A 12,446-nucleotide genomic window follows, 5' to 3' on the forward strand; every position below is an offset into this window, starting at 1 on the left:
CTGGGGAGTCTAGAACTAGGGGTCACAGTCTCAGAATAAGGGGTCGGCCATTTAGGGCTGAGATGAGGAGAAATTTCTTCACTCAGAGGGTGGTGAACCTGTGGAATTCTCTACCCCAGAGAGCTGTGGAGGCTCAGTCGTTGAGTATATTCAAGACAGAGATCGATAGATTTTTGGATATTAAGGGAATCAAGGGATATGGGGATAGTGCAGGAAAGTGATGAGGTAGCAGATCAGCCATGAATGGCAGAGCAGGTTCGAGGGGCCGAATGGCCTACTCCTGCTCCTATTTCTTATGTTCTTATGTTCTTGTGTACCTGAGGAGAGAGAACCATTAATAATATCAGCTAACATGGGGGCCAGGAAGGGAAGTTGGGTGGTCAGCAGTTTGGTGGACATAGGGTCGAGAGAGCAAGAGGTGAGTCCCATGGGCAATATGAGCTCGGAGAAGGCATGAGGGGAGATCGGAGAGAAACCAGAGAAGGGTGTGAGTTCAGAGCTAGGGCAGTGGGAACCTTGGCTTGGTGGGCTAGGGGAGGGAGGAAAGCAGCAGAGGAAGCTGAACGGATAGTCTCAGTCTTAGTGACAAAGAAGTCCATGAGCTCCTTGTAATTGTTTCTGGAGGTGAGGGTGGAGGGAGCAGGTTTAAGGAGATGGTTTGTAGTGAAGAAGAGAAGCAAAAATGTCCTTTCATTGGAGAGAAGGAGATTGGGGGTCATATGACACAAGTTCTTAAAATGCTGAGAGGATCGGATAATGTAGCTGTTATATGTGGAAGATAGGCCCAGATAAAGTTGTTAATCCTTGTGTTAATTCAATGTTTAGAAACGAGCAGCATACATATCATGTTCGTAACAGGACTGAGGGTACAACGCAGATAGAGGTGGTTGAATAAAAGCAAAATACTGCAGATGCTGGAAATCTGAAATAAAAACAGAAAATGCTGGAAATACTCAGGAGGTCAAGCAACATCTGTGGAGAGAGAAAAGTTCTGAGTTCTGACAAATGGTCATCGACCTGAAAAGTTAATTCTGTTTCTCTCTCCACAGATGCTGCCTGACCAGAGATGGTTGAATACTACGTGGAACATGACAGCCCCTGTGGTCAAGGAAGGGAACTGGACCGGAGTGGGACAGCGTAGGCTGGAAGGGCCCAGAATCTTCCCTCAGGAGATGAAATAAGTTGGAGCAGAGTCAAATCCGGACTGTACATGGTCTGTCGCAGGAGAGGGTTTGATGGGCCGAAGGGTCTTTTCTTGTTCAAGGCTATTTTCCTTAAGCCAATGTTCTCTCTTCTTTTCCCTTCTCACCCCGATGAAGGATGATGTACGGTTTTACGGGTGCGAGCACTTCTCCAGTAACTCACCCCAGTGGCCATGCTTCCTGTTGGAGCCGGGCGGTGACTGCCAGCCGGTTATTTGGATATTGATGCTTTCAGCTCAACTTCAGCTTGGAGCGAGCTTTCCTCTGTTTCCAAGCCTACCTTCAGATTCCATTTTATATTAAGGTCAGTGTGAACACAGGAAATGACGTTGCAGATTTTGAAACCTACCAGGATGACGCCAAAGATTAACATTCTCCACATCACCAAATCCTCTTACAGCCACATCAGCTGAGGTTAAAATAAGTCATGTTATTGGATCAGTGTCTTTCAGTCTCTCTCCCAACACCCCCAGTGACCCTATACAAATAATGATTCACTCCCAGTGACTCTATACAAATAATGATTCACTCCCAGTGACTCTGTACAAATAATGATTCACTCCCAGTGACTCTGTACAAATAATGATTCACTCCCAGTGACCCTATACATCACTGCCAGTGACCCTGTACATCACTCCCAGTGACCCTATACAAATAATGTCTCACTCCCAGTGACCCTATACAAATGACACACTCCTGTGGACCCTCTGTCCCAACCTTCAGGAGACAGTGTGAAATGACTGTAGGAAAGCAGATCTATCATTACAAGAATTACTTTAATACACTCAGAAATAACATGGAAGTCATTCAAACAGAATAAATGTAGAATGGTAAATAATCAACACTTTGAACGCTGGTCCAACGCGAGACAGGCACAAATCTGATGGTCACGTGGCCCCCAAGACCCTCTCATAGAATCACAGCTTCAACTGGCCCCTCTTTGAAAACCTTTGTTTCAAAAGCCTGCAGGTTGTTGAAGCTGAGCCTGTTTAAATCTCTCTCTACCGGCACAGACTCCCTGCAAACTTATCCCTCATTAAATTCCCTCTAAGCCCTTTCCTTGGGTAGGGATTTCTTCTCCGAGCGCCAGACATGTGATGGTCTTATTACCCAACGGATGGAATCAGAGCAAGAAAAATGTACACACTTTTTAAACATAAAAATCTTTCATTTATTATTAAAAGGCAGGACTGTCCATGAATTTCTACTGAAACTGATTAAAGATCAGCTCGACAGGACTCCCCAAGGAGAGACTGTGAGGGGTAAGAGAACATTTAATATGTACCAATGGATTTAATGTTAACAAACATAACTGTATTAACTTATTACTTATTTTTGTCCTGAAGTTTAATGTGAGAGCTAGACATATTATCAATTTAGCTGGGGTTGTGGGTCAAGTTTGATGTATGTTTATAATCTAATCGCAAAATTCTCAGCAACTGAGATTGGAGATTCTGTCCCAGTTATTTCTCTTCCACAATCGCCAAACAAAACATTTGTAAATAGCAGAGTCTTGCATGAGTGTGTCAGTCTTCACAGGTGCCCCCAGGAGTGTTTCAGTATTTACAGAGGGTCCCAGGAGTGTTTCAGTATTTACAAGGGGTCCCAGGAGTGTTTCAGTATTTACAGGGGGTCCCTGGAGTGTTTCAGTATTTACAGAGAGTCCCAGGAGTGAGTCAGTGTTCACAGGGGTCCCTGGGAGCATGACAGTATTCACAGGGGCTCCCAGGAGCGTATCAGTTTTCACAGGGATTCCCAGGTGTGTTTTAGTATTCGCAGGGGGTCCCCGGGAGTGTGACAGTATTCACAGGGGTCCCAGAAGTGTATCAGTATTCACAGGGGGTTGCCGGGGGGTGTAACAGTATTCACAGGGGGGTCCCAGGAGTGTATCAGTGTTCACAGGGAGTCCAAGGAGTGTATCAGTATTCACAGGGGTTCCCCAGGAGTGTGTCAGTATTCACAGGGGTTCCCCAGGAGTGTATCATTATTCACAGGGGTTCCCCAGGAGTGTATCAGTATTCACAGGGGTTCCCCGGGAGTGTATCAGTATTCACAGGGGGTCCCCAGCAGTGTGTCAGTATTCACAGGGGTTCCCCAGGAGTGTATCAGTATTCACAGGGAGTCCCAGTAGTATATCAGTATTCACAGGGAGTGTGTCAGTATTCACAGGGGGTCACCGGGGGTGTATCAGTATTCACAGGGGGGTCCCCGGGAGTGCGTCAGTATTCACAGGGGCTCCCAGGGGTGAATCTGTATTCACAGCGAGTCCCAGGAGTGTGTCAGTATTTGCAGGAGTCCCCAGGAGTCTGTCAGTATTCACAGGGGGTCCCAGGAGTGTATCAGTATTCACAGGGGGTCCCAGGAGTGTATCAGTATTCACAGAGGTTCCCCGGGAGTGTGTCAGTATTCACAGGGGGTCCCGGGAATGTATCCGTATTCACAGGAGGTCCATGATTTGTATCAGTATTCACAGGGGTTCCCTGGATTGTATCAGTATTAACAGGAGGTCCCCGGGATTGTATCATTATTCACAGGGGTTCCCCGGGATTGTATCGGTATTCACAGGGAGTCCCTGCATTGTATCAGTATTAACAGGAGGTCCCCGGGATTGTATCAGTATTCACAGGGGTCCCCAGGAGTGTATCAGTATTCACAGGGGTTCCCTGGGATTGGATCAGTATTCACAGGGGTTCCCCAGGATTGTATCAGTATTCACAGGGGTTCCCCAGGATTGTATCAGTATTAACAGGAGGTCCCCAGGATTGTATCAGTATTCACAGGGGGTCCCAGGAGTGTATCAGTATTCACAGGGGGTCCCTGCATTGTATCAGTATTAACAGGAGGTCCCCGGGATTGTATCAGTATTCACAGGGGTCCCCAGGAGTGTGTCAGTATTCACAGGGGTTCCCTGGGATTGGATCAGTATTCACAGGGGTTCCCCAGGATTGTATCAGTATTCACAGGGGTTCCCCAGGATTGTATCAGTATTCACAGGGGGTCCCCGGGAGTGTGTCAGTATTCACACGGAGTCCCAGGGGTGTATCAGTATTCACAGGGGGTCCCAGGATTTTGTATCAGTATTCACAGGGGGGTCCCCTGGATTGTATCAGTATTCACAGGTGCCCCCAGGAGTGTGCCAGTATTCACAGGGGGTCCCAGGAGTGTATCAGTATTCACAGGGGTCCCCAGGAGTGTGTCACTATTCACAGGGGTCCCAGGAGTGTATCAGTATTCACAGGGAGTCCCTGGAGTGTTTCAATATTTACAGGGGGTCCCAGGAGTGTATCAGTATTCACAGGGGTCCCCAGGAGTGTGTCAGTATTCACAGGGGTCCCCGGGAGTGTGTCAGTATTCACAGGGAGTCCCAGGATTGTATCAGTATTCACAGGGGGTCCCAGGAGTGTATCAGTATTCACAGGGGGGTCCCAGGATTGTATCAGTATTCACAGAGGTTTCACCGGGATTGTATCAGTATTCACAGGGGATCCCAGGATTGTGTCAGTGTTCACAGGGGTCCCCAGGAGTGTGTCAGTATTCACAGGGGAACCCAGGAGTGTATCAGTATTAAGAGGGGGTCCCCGGGAGTGTGTCAGTATTCACAGGGGGTCCCCGGGAGTGTGTCGGTATTCACAGGGAGTCCCTGGGGAATATCAGTATTCACAGGGGGTCCCTAGGAGTGTTATCAGTATTCACAGGGGGTCCCCGGGAGTGTGTCAGTATTCACTGGGGTCCCCAGGAGTGTGTCAGTATTCACAGGGAGTCCCTGGGGTATATCAGTATTCACAGGGGGTCCCCGGGAGTGTGTCGGTATTCACAGGGAGTCCCTGGGGAATATCAGTATTCACAGGGGGTCCCTAGGAGTGTTATCAGTATTCACAGGGGGTCCCAGGATTGTATCAGTATTCACTGGGGTCCCCAGGAGTGTGTCAGTATTCACAGGGAGTCCCTGGGGTATATCAGTATTCACAGGGGGTCCCCGGGAGTGTGTCAGTATTCACAGGGAGTCCCTGGGGTATATCAGTATTCACAGGGGGTCCCCAGGAGTGTATCAGTATTCACAGGGAGTCCCAGGAGTGTATCAGTATTCACAGGGGTTCCCCGGGAGTGTATCAGTATTCACAGGTGCCCCCAGGAGTGTGCCAGTATTCACAGGGGGTCCCAGGAGTGTATCAGTATTCACAGGGGTCCCCAGGAGTGTGTCACTATTCACAGGGGTCCCAGGAGTGTATCAATATTCACAGGGAGTCCCTGGAGTGTTTCAGTATTTACAGGGGGTCCCAGGAGTGTATCAGTATTCAGAGGGGTCCCCAGGAGTGTGTCAGTATTCACAGGGGTCCCCGGGAGTGTGTCAGTATTCACAGGGAGTCCCTGGGGTGTATCAATATTCACAGGGGGTCCCCAGGTGTGTGTCAGTATTCACAGGGGGTCCCCAGGAGTGTGTCAGTATTCACAGGGGGTCCCTGGGAGTGTGTCAGTATTCACAGGGGGTCCCATATTGTATCAGTAGCCACAGGGGTCCCCAGGAGTGTATCAGTATTCACAGGGGTCCCCAGGAGTCTGTCAGTATTCACAGGGGGTCCCCAGGAGTGTATCAGTATTCACAGGGGTCCCCAGGAGTGTGTCAGTATTCACAGGGGGTCCCGGGAATGTATCCGTATTCACAGGAGGTCCATGATTTGTATCAGTATTCACAGGGGTTCCCTGGATTGTATCGGTATTAACAGGAGGTCCCCGGGATTGTATCAGTATTCACAGGGGTTCCCCGGGATTGTATCAGTATTCACAGGGAGTCCCTGGATTGCATCAGTATTCACAGGAGGTCCCCGGGATTGTGTCAGTAATCACAGGGGTCCCCAGGAGTGTGTCAGTATTCACAGGGGGTCCCAGGATTTCGTATCAGAATTCACAGGGGGGTCCCCTGGATTGTATCAGTATTCACAGGTGCCCCCAGGAGTGTGCCATTATTCACAGGGGTCCCCAGGAGTGTGTCACTATTCACAGGGGTCCCAGGAGTGTATCAGTATTCACAGGGGTCCCCAGGAGTGTGTCACTATTCACAGGGGTCCCAGGAGTGTATCAGTATTCACAGGGGGTCCCCAGGAGTGTATCAGTATTCACAGGGGTCCCCAGGGGAGTGTCAGTATTCAGAGGGGTCCCCGGGAGTGTGTCAGTATTCACAGGGGGTCCCAGGAGTGTATCAGTATTCACAGGGGTCCCAGGAGTGTGTCAGTATTCACGGGGGGTCCCCAGGAGTGTGTCAGTATTCACAGGGGGCCCCCAGAAGTGTGTCAGTATTCACAGGGGGTCCCCAGGAGTGTGTCTGTATTCACAGGGTGACATGAATCTTGTCATTCATGTGGAAATGACTTATGTAATAATACTGGATGGCCTGTTGGTGGCGCTGTCCATGGAGAGTATAAATGCTCGGGCATGGGCCCAGCTTGCTCAGGACATTCTTTAACAGGAACTAGTGAAGGACACAACTAGATCTCCATGTTGAAAAACAGTTGATTAAAGCCTTGTTTAATACTTAGACCAAGTGCCTAGTCGTTTTCTTACATCACAGGAGGTCCCAGGAGTGTATCAGTATTCACAGGGGGTCCCAGGATTGTATCAGTATTCACAGGGGTCCCCAGGAGTGTGTCAGTATTCACAGGGAGTCCCAGGAGTGTATGTATTCACGGGGTCACCAGGAGTGTATCAGTATTCACAGGGGATCCCCAGGATTGTATTAGTATTCACAGGGGTCCCCAGGATTGTATTAGTATTCACCGGGGTCCCCAGCAGTGTATCAGTATTCACAGGGGCGTTCCCGGGATTGTATACATATTTACAAGGGGTCCCAGGAGTATATCAGTATTCACAGAGGGTCCCAGGAGTGTGTCAGCATTCACAGGGGGGGTCCCCAGGATTGAATCAGTATTCACAGGGGTCCCCGGGAGTGTATCAGTATTCACAGGGGTCCCCGGGAGAGTGTCAGTATTAACAAGGGGGTCCCAGGATTTTGTATCAGTATTCACAGGGGGGTCCCCGCGAGTGTGTCAGTATTCACAGGGGGGTCCCCGGGAGTGTGTCAGTATTCACAGGGGGTCCCAGGAGTGTATCAGTATTCACAGGGGTCCCCAGGAGTGTGTCAGTATTCACAGGGGTCCCCGGGAGTGTGTCAGTAGTCACAGGGGTCCCCGGGAGTGCGTCATTATTCACAGGGGTCCCCGGGAGTGTGTCAGTATTCACAGGGGTCCCCGGGAGTGTATCAGTGTTCACAGGGGGTCCCCAGGATTGTATCAGTAGTCACAGGTGCCCCCAGGAGTGTATCAGTATTCACAGGGGTTCCCCAGGAGTGTGGCAGTATTCACAGGGGGTCCCAGGAGTGTGTTAGTGTTCACTGGGGGTCCCAGGAGTGTATCAGTATTCACAGGGGTCCCCAGGAGTGTATCAGTATTCACAGGGGGTCCCAGGATTGTATCAGTATTCACAGGGGTCCCCGGAAGTGTGTCAGTATTCACAGGGAGTCCCAGGAGTGTATCAGTATTCACAGGGGTCCCTGGGAGTGTGTCAGTATTCACAGGGGTTCCCCACGAGTGTATCAGTATTCACAGGGGGTCCCAGGAGTGTGTCAATATTCACAGGGGTCCCCGGGAGTGTGTCATTATTCACAGGGGATCCCAGGAGTGTATCAGTATTCACAGGGGTCCCCAAGATTGTATCAGTATTCACAGGGGTCCCCGGGAGTGTGTCAGTATTCACAGGGACTCCCAGGAGTGTGTCAGTATTCGCAGGGGATCCCCAGGATTGTGTCAGTATTCACAGGGGATCCCCAGGAGTGTGTCAGCATTCACAGGGGGATCCTAGGATTGTGTCAGTATTCACAGGGGTCCCCAGGAGTGTGTCAGTATTCACAGGGGGTCCCAGGATTGTGTCAGTAATCACAGAGGTCCCCAGGAGTGTGCCAGTATTCACAGGGAGTCCCTGGGGTATATCAGTATTCACAGGGGGTCCCTAGGATTGTGTCAGTATTCACAGGGGGTCCCCGGGAGTGTGTCATTATTCACAGGGAGTCCCTGGGGTGTATCAGTATTCACAGGAGGTCCCCAGGTGTGTGTCAGTATTCACAGGGGGCCCCCAGGAGTGTGTCAGTATTCACAGGGGGTCCCAGGATTGTATCAGTATCCACAGGGGTCCCCAGGAGTGTATCAGATTTCACAGGGGACCCTAGGAGTGTGTCAGTATTCACAGGGGGTCCCAGGAGTGTATCTATTCACAGGGGGTCCCAGGATTGTATCAATATCCACAGGGGGTCCCAGGATTGTATCAGTATCCACAGGGGGTCCCAGGAGTGTATCAGTATTCACAGGGGGTCCCCAGCAGTGTATCAGTATTCACAGAGGTCCCCGGGAGTGTGTCAGTATTCACAGGAGTCCCCGGGAGTGTGTCAGTATTCACAGGGGTCCCCAGGAGTGTGTCAGTATTCACAGAGGGTCCCCAGGAGTATATCGGTATTCACAGGGGTCCCCGGGATTGTATCAGTATTCACAGGGGTCCCCGGGAGTGTGTAATTATTCACATGGAATCCCCGGGATTGTATCAGTATTCACAGGGGTCCCAGGATTGCATCAGTATTCATAGGGGGTCCCAGGATTGCATCAGTATTCACAGGGGTCCCCAGGATTGTGTCAGTGTTCACAGGGGTCCCAGGATTGTATCAGTATTCACAGGGGTCCCCAGGATTGTATCAGTATTCATAGGGGGTCCCAGGATTGTATCAGTATTCACAGGGGTCCCCAGGATTGTATCAGTATTCATAGGGGGTCCCAGGATTGTATCAGTATTCACAGGGGTCCCCAGGATTGTATCAGTATTCATAGGGGGTCCCAGGATTGTATCAGTATTCACAGGGGTCCCAGGATTGTATCAGTATTCACAGGGGTCCCCAGGATTGTATCAGTATTCACAGGGGTCCCCAGGATTGTATCAGTATCCACAGGGGGTCCCCGGGAGTGTATCAGTATTCACAGGGAGTCCCCGGGATTGTGTCAGTATTCACAGGGGGTCACAGGATTGTATCGTTATTCACAGGGAGTCCCCAGGTGTGTGTCAGTATTGACAGGGGGTCCCCAAGATTGTATCAGTATTCACAGGGGTCCCAGGAGTGTGTCAGTATTCACAGGGGTCCCCAGGAGTGTGTCAGTATTCACAGAGGGTCCCCAGGAGTATATCAGTATTCACAGGGGGTCCCAGGGAGTGTATCAGTATTCACAGGGGGGTCCCAGGAGTGTATCAGTATTCACAGGGGGTCCCCGGGAGTGTATCAGTATTCACAGGGGGTCCCCGGGAGCGTGTCAGTATTCACAGGGGTCCCAGGATTGTATCACTATCCACAGGGGGTCCCCGGGAGTGTATCAGTATTCACAGGGAGTCCCCGGGATTGTATCAGTATTCACAGGTGTTCCCAGGAGTGTATCAGTATTCACAGGGGTCCCCGGGATTGTGACAATATTCACAGGCGATCCCAGGAGTGTATCAGTATTCACAGGGGGTCCCCGGGAGTGTATCAGTATCCACAGGGGGTCGCCGGGAGTGTGTCAGTATTCACAGGGGTCCCCAGAATTGTATCAGTATTCACAGGGGTCCCCGGGAGTGTATCAGTATTCACAGGCGATCCCAGGAGTGTATCAGTATTCACAGGGGGTCCCCGGGAGTGTATCAGTATCCACAGGGGGTCGCCGGGAGTGTGTCAGTATTCACAGGGAGTCCCCAGGAGTGTGTCACTATTCACAGGGGTCCCCAAGAGTCTTCTTCCTCTTCTTAGGCAGTCCCTCGGAACCGAGGATGACTTGCTTCCACATTAAAAATGAGTTCGCAGGTGACTGATGAGTCTAATGCAGGTCCTACAGTCTCTGTCACAGGTGGGGCAGACGGTGGTTGAAGGGGCGGGTGGGTGGGGTGCTTGGGTTAACGTGCGCTCCTTGCGCTGCTTGCGCTTGGCTTCCGCTTGCACCCGGCGAAGAGACTCGATGTGTTCAGCGCCTTCCCGAATGCTTCTCCTCCACTTTGTGCGGTCTTGGGCCAGGGATTCCCAGGTGTCGGTGGGGATGTTACACTTTTTCAAGGAGGCTTTGAGGGTGTCCTTGAAGTATTTCCTCTGCCCACCTGGGGCTCTCTTGCCGTGCCGGAGCTCCGAGTAGAGCGCTTGTTTTGGGAGTCTCGTATCGGGCATGTAGATGATGATGGCGCGTGGTCAAAGCTTCGATGCTGGGATGTTGGCCTGAGCAAGAACACTGGCGTTGTTGTGCCTATGCTGCCAATGGATTTGCAGGATCTTGCAGAGGCAGCGTTGGTGGTACCTCTCCCGTGCTTTGAGGTGCCTACTGTACATGGTCCATGTCTCTGAGGCAAACAGCAGGGCGGGTATCACTGCTGCTCTGTAGACCATGAGCTTAGTGCCGGGTTTGAGGTCCTGGTCTTCAAACACTCTCTTCTTCAGGCGACCGAAGGCTGCACTGGCACACTGAAGGCGGTGTTGGACTTCATCGTCGACGTCTGCCCTTGTTGAGAGAAGGCTCCCGAGGTATGGAAAGTGGTCCACGTTGTCCAAGGCCTTGTCGTGGATTTTGATAATCGGGGGGCAGTACTGTGTGGCGGGGGTAGGTTGGTAGAGGACCTTTGTCTTACGGATTGTCCCAAGAGTGTGTCAGTATTCACAGGGGTCCCTAGGAATGTGTCAGTATTCACGGAGGTCCCCAGAATTGTATCAGTATCCACAGGGGGTTGCTGGGAGTGTATCAGTATTCAGAGGGAGTCCCTGGATTGTATCAGTATTCACAGGGAGTCCCCAGGAGTGTGTCAGTACTCACAGGGGTCCCCGGGAGTGTGTCAGTATTCACAGGGGTCCCCAGTAGTGTGTCAGTATTCACAGGAGTCCCCAGGAGTGTGTCAGTATTCACAGGGGGTCCCCAGGTATGTATTATTACTCACAGGGGGTCCCAGGAGTGCCAGGGAGTCGGTACTAATGCAGGCACTCGATCGCAGTTTGTGCATTGTGTTCCCATGCACCTTGTCCTTTTAACTGGTGGAGGGGAAGCCTTGCTCCCAACAGTACAGGGAGCCATTGCCAATACCCCAGCGGTTGGATTTTGCTTGTGTCTCCAGTATACAGCTGGCAGCTGCCTCCCCGCTGAGCAGTAGAACTCTCTTCTTACAGCACGATAGTACAACTGATGCACAGATCAGACGGTGATGCTATAAAGGAACAGATTTGTGGTGAATGGAGAGAATCTTCAGTGGTGGTCACTCCAGGTCGGTGGGAAATTGCACAATTAATGCATGATGTGTATTCTGTAAGGTAAGTTGTAGAATGAACCACATAGAAATACATAGAAGTTACAGTGAAACAGGCCATTCGGACCGACCAGTCCATGTTGGCGTTTACCCTCCCTCCATGGCTACTCTACTCGATAATCTATGGCTACTCGTTCGTAATCCATCAACTACTAAAAACAGTCTGCTTCTATCTACCCTGGTATAGAATCATAGAATCTTACAGCACGGAAGGAGGCCATTCAGCTCGTCCTGCCTGTGCTGGCTCTTTGAAAGAGCTATCCAATTAGTCCCACTCCCTTGCTCTTTTCCCATAACCCTGTAAATTGTTCCCCTTCGAGTTCCATCCTTTCATAATTTTAATCATTTTTTAAACACCCCGTTGTTCCAGTGAATTTTTTTAAGCCTTTTGTTGTATTTGTATTTATCACATAGAATTATATAGAATTTACAGCACAGAAACAGACCATTTGCCCCAACAGCTCTGCCCTGACCGCACACCCTGACCACCCGCCCTGACCAACCTGAGCACCCGCCCTGACCACCCTGGCCACCCACCCTGGCCACCCACCCTGACCAACCCCCCTGACCACCCACCCTGACCACCCACCCTGACCACCCTGACCACCCACCCTGACCGCCCACCCTGACCACCCACCCTGACCACCCTGACCACCCACCCTGACCGCCCCCCCTGACCACCCACCCTGACCACCCACCCTGACCACCCTGACCACCCACCCTGACCACCCACCCTGACCGCCCACCCTGACCGCCCACCCTGACCACCCACCCTGACCACCCACCCTGACCACCCCCCCTGACCACCCACCCTGACCACCCACCCTGACCACCCCCCCTGACCACCCACCCTGACCACCCACCCTGACCACCCGCCCTGACCACCCACCCTGACCACCCTGACCA

General features: G+C 51.4%; 1 protein-coding gene across 4 annotated transcripts in view; it reads left to right on the forward strand.

Annotated features, from left to right (window-relative positions):
- The first annotated feature begins 1,937 nt into the window (after positions 1 to 1,937).
- The window catches only part of LOC147105806 (uncharacterized), a 62,146-nt gene continuing 51,637 nt past the window's right edge, over positions 1,938 to 12,446 (forward strand). Inside the window, exons 1-2 of one of the 4 annotated variants that reach the window (XM_086010567.1) lie at positions 1,938 to 2,464; positions 11,352 to 11,544. The gene's annotated coding sequence lies outside the window, so the exon portion shown is untranslated. Of the gene's footprint in view, positions 2,465 to 10,672; positions 10,771 to 11,351; positions 11,545 to 12,446 lie in introns of those variants that run through there. The other 3 variants (XM_086010566.1, XM_086010569.1, XM_086010568.1) reach the window with 3 other exon arrangements.

Source organism: Somniosus microcephalus, chromosome 17 (assembly GCF_052327205.1).
Source record: "Somniosus microcephalus isolate GS21.2 chromosome 17, FLI_Smic_1.0, whole genome shotgun sequence".
In the NCBI taxonomy this organism is placed as follows: Eukaryota; Metazoa; Chordata; class Chondrichthyes; order Squaliformes; family Somniosidae; genus Somniosus; species Somniosus microcephalus.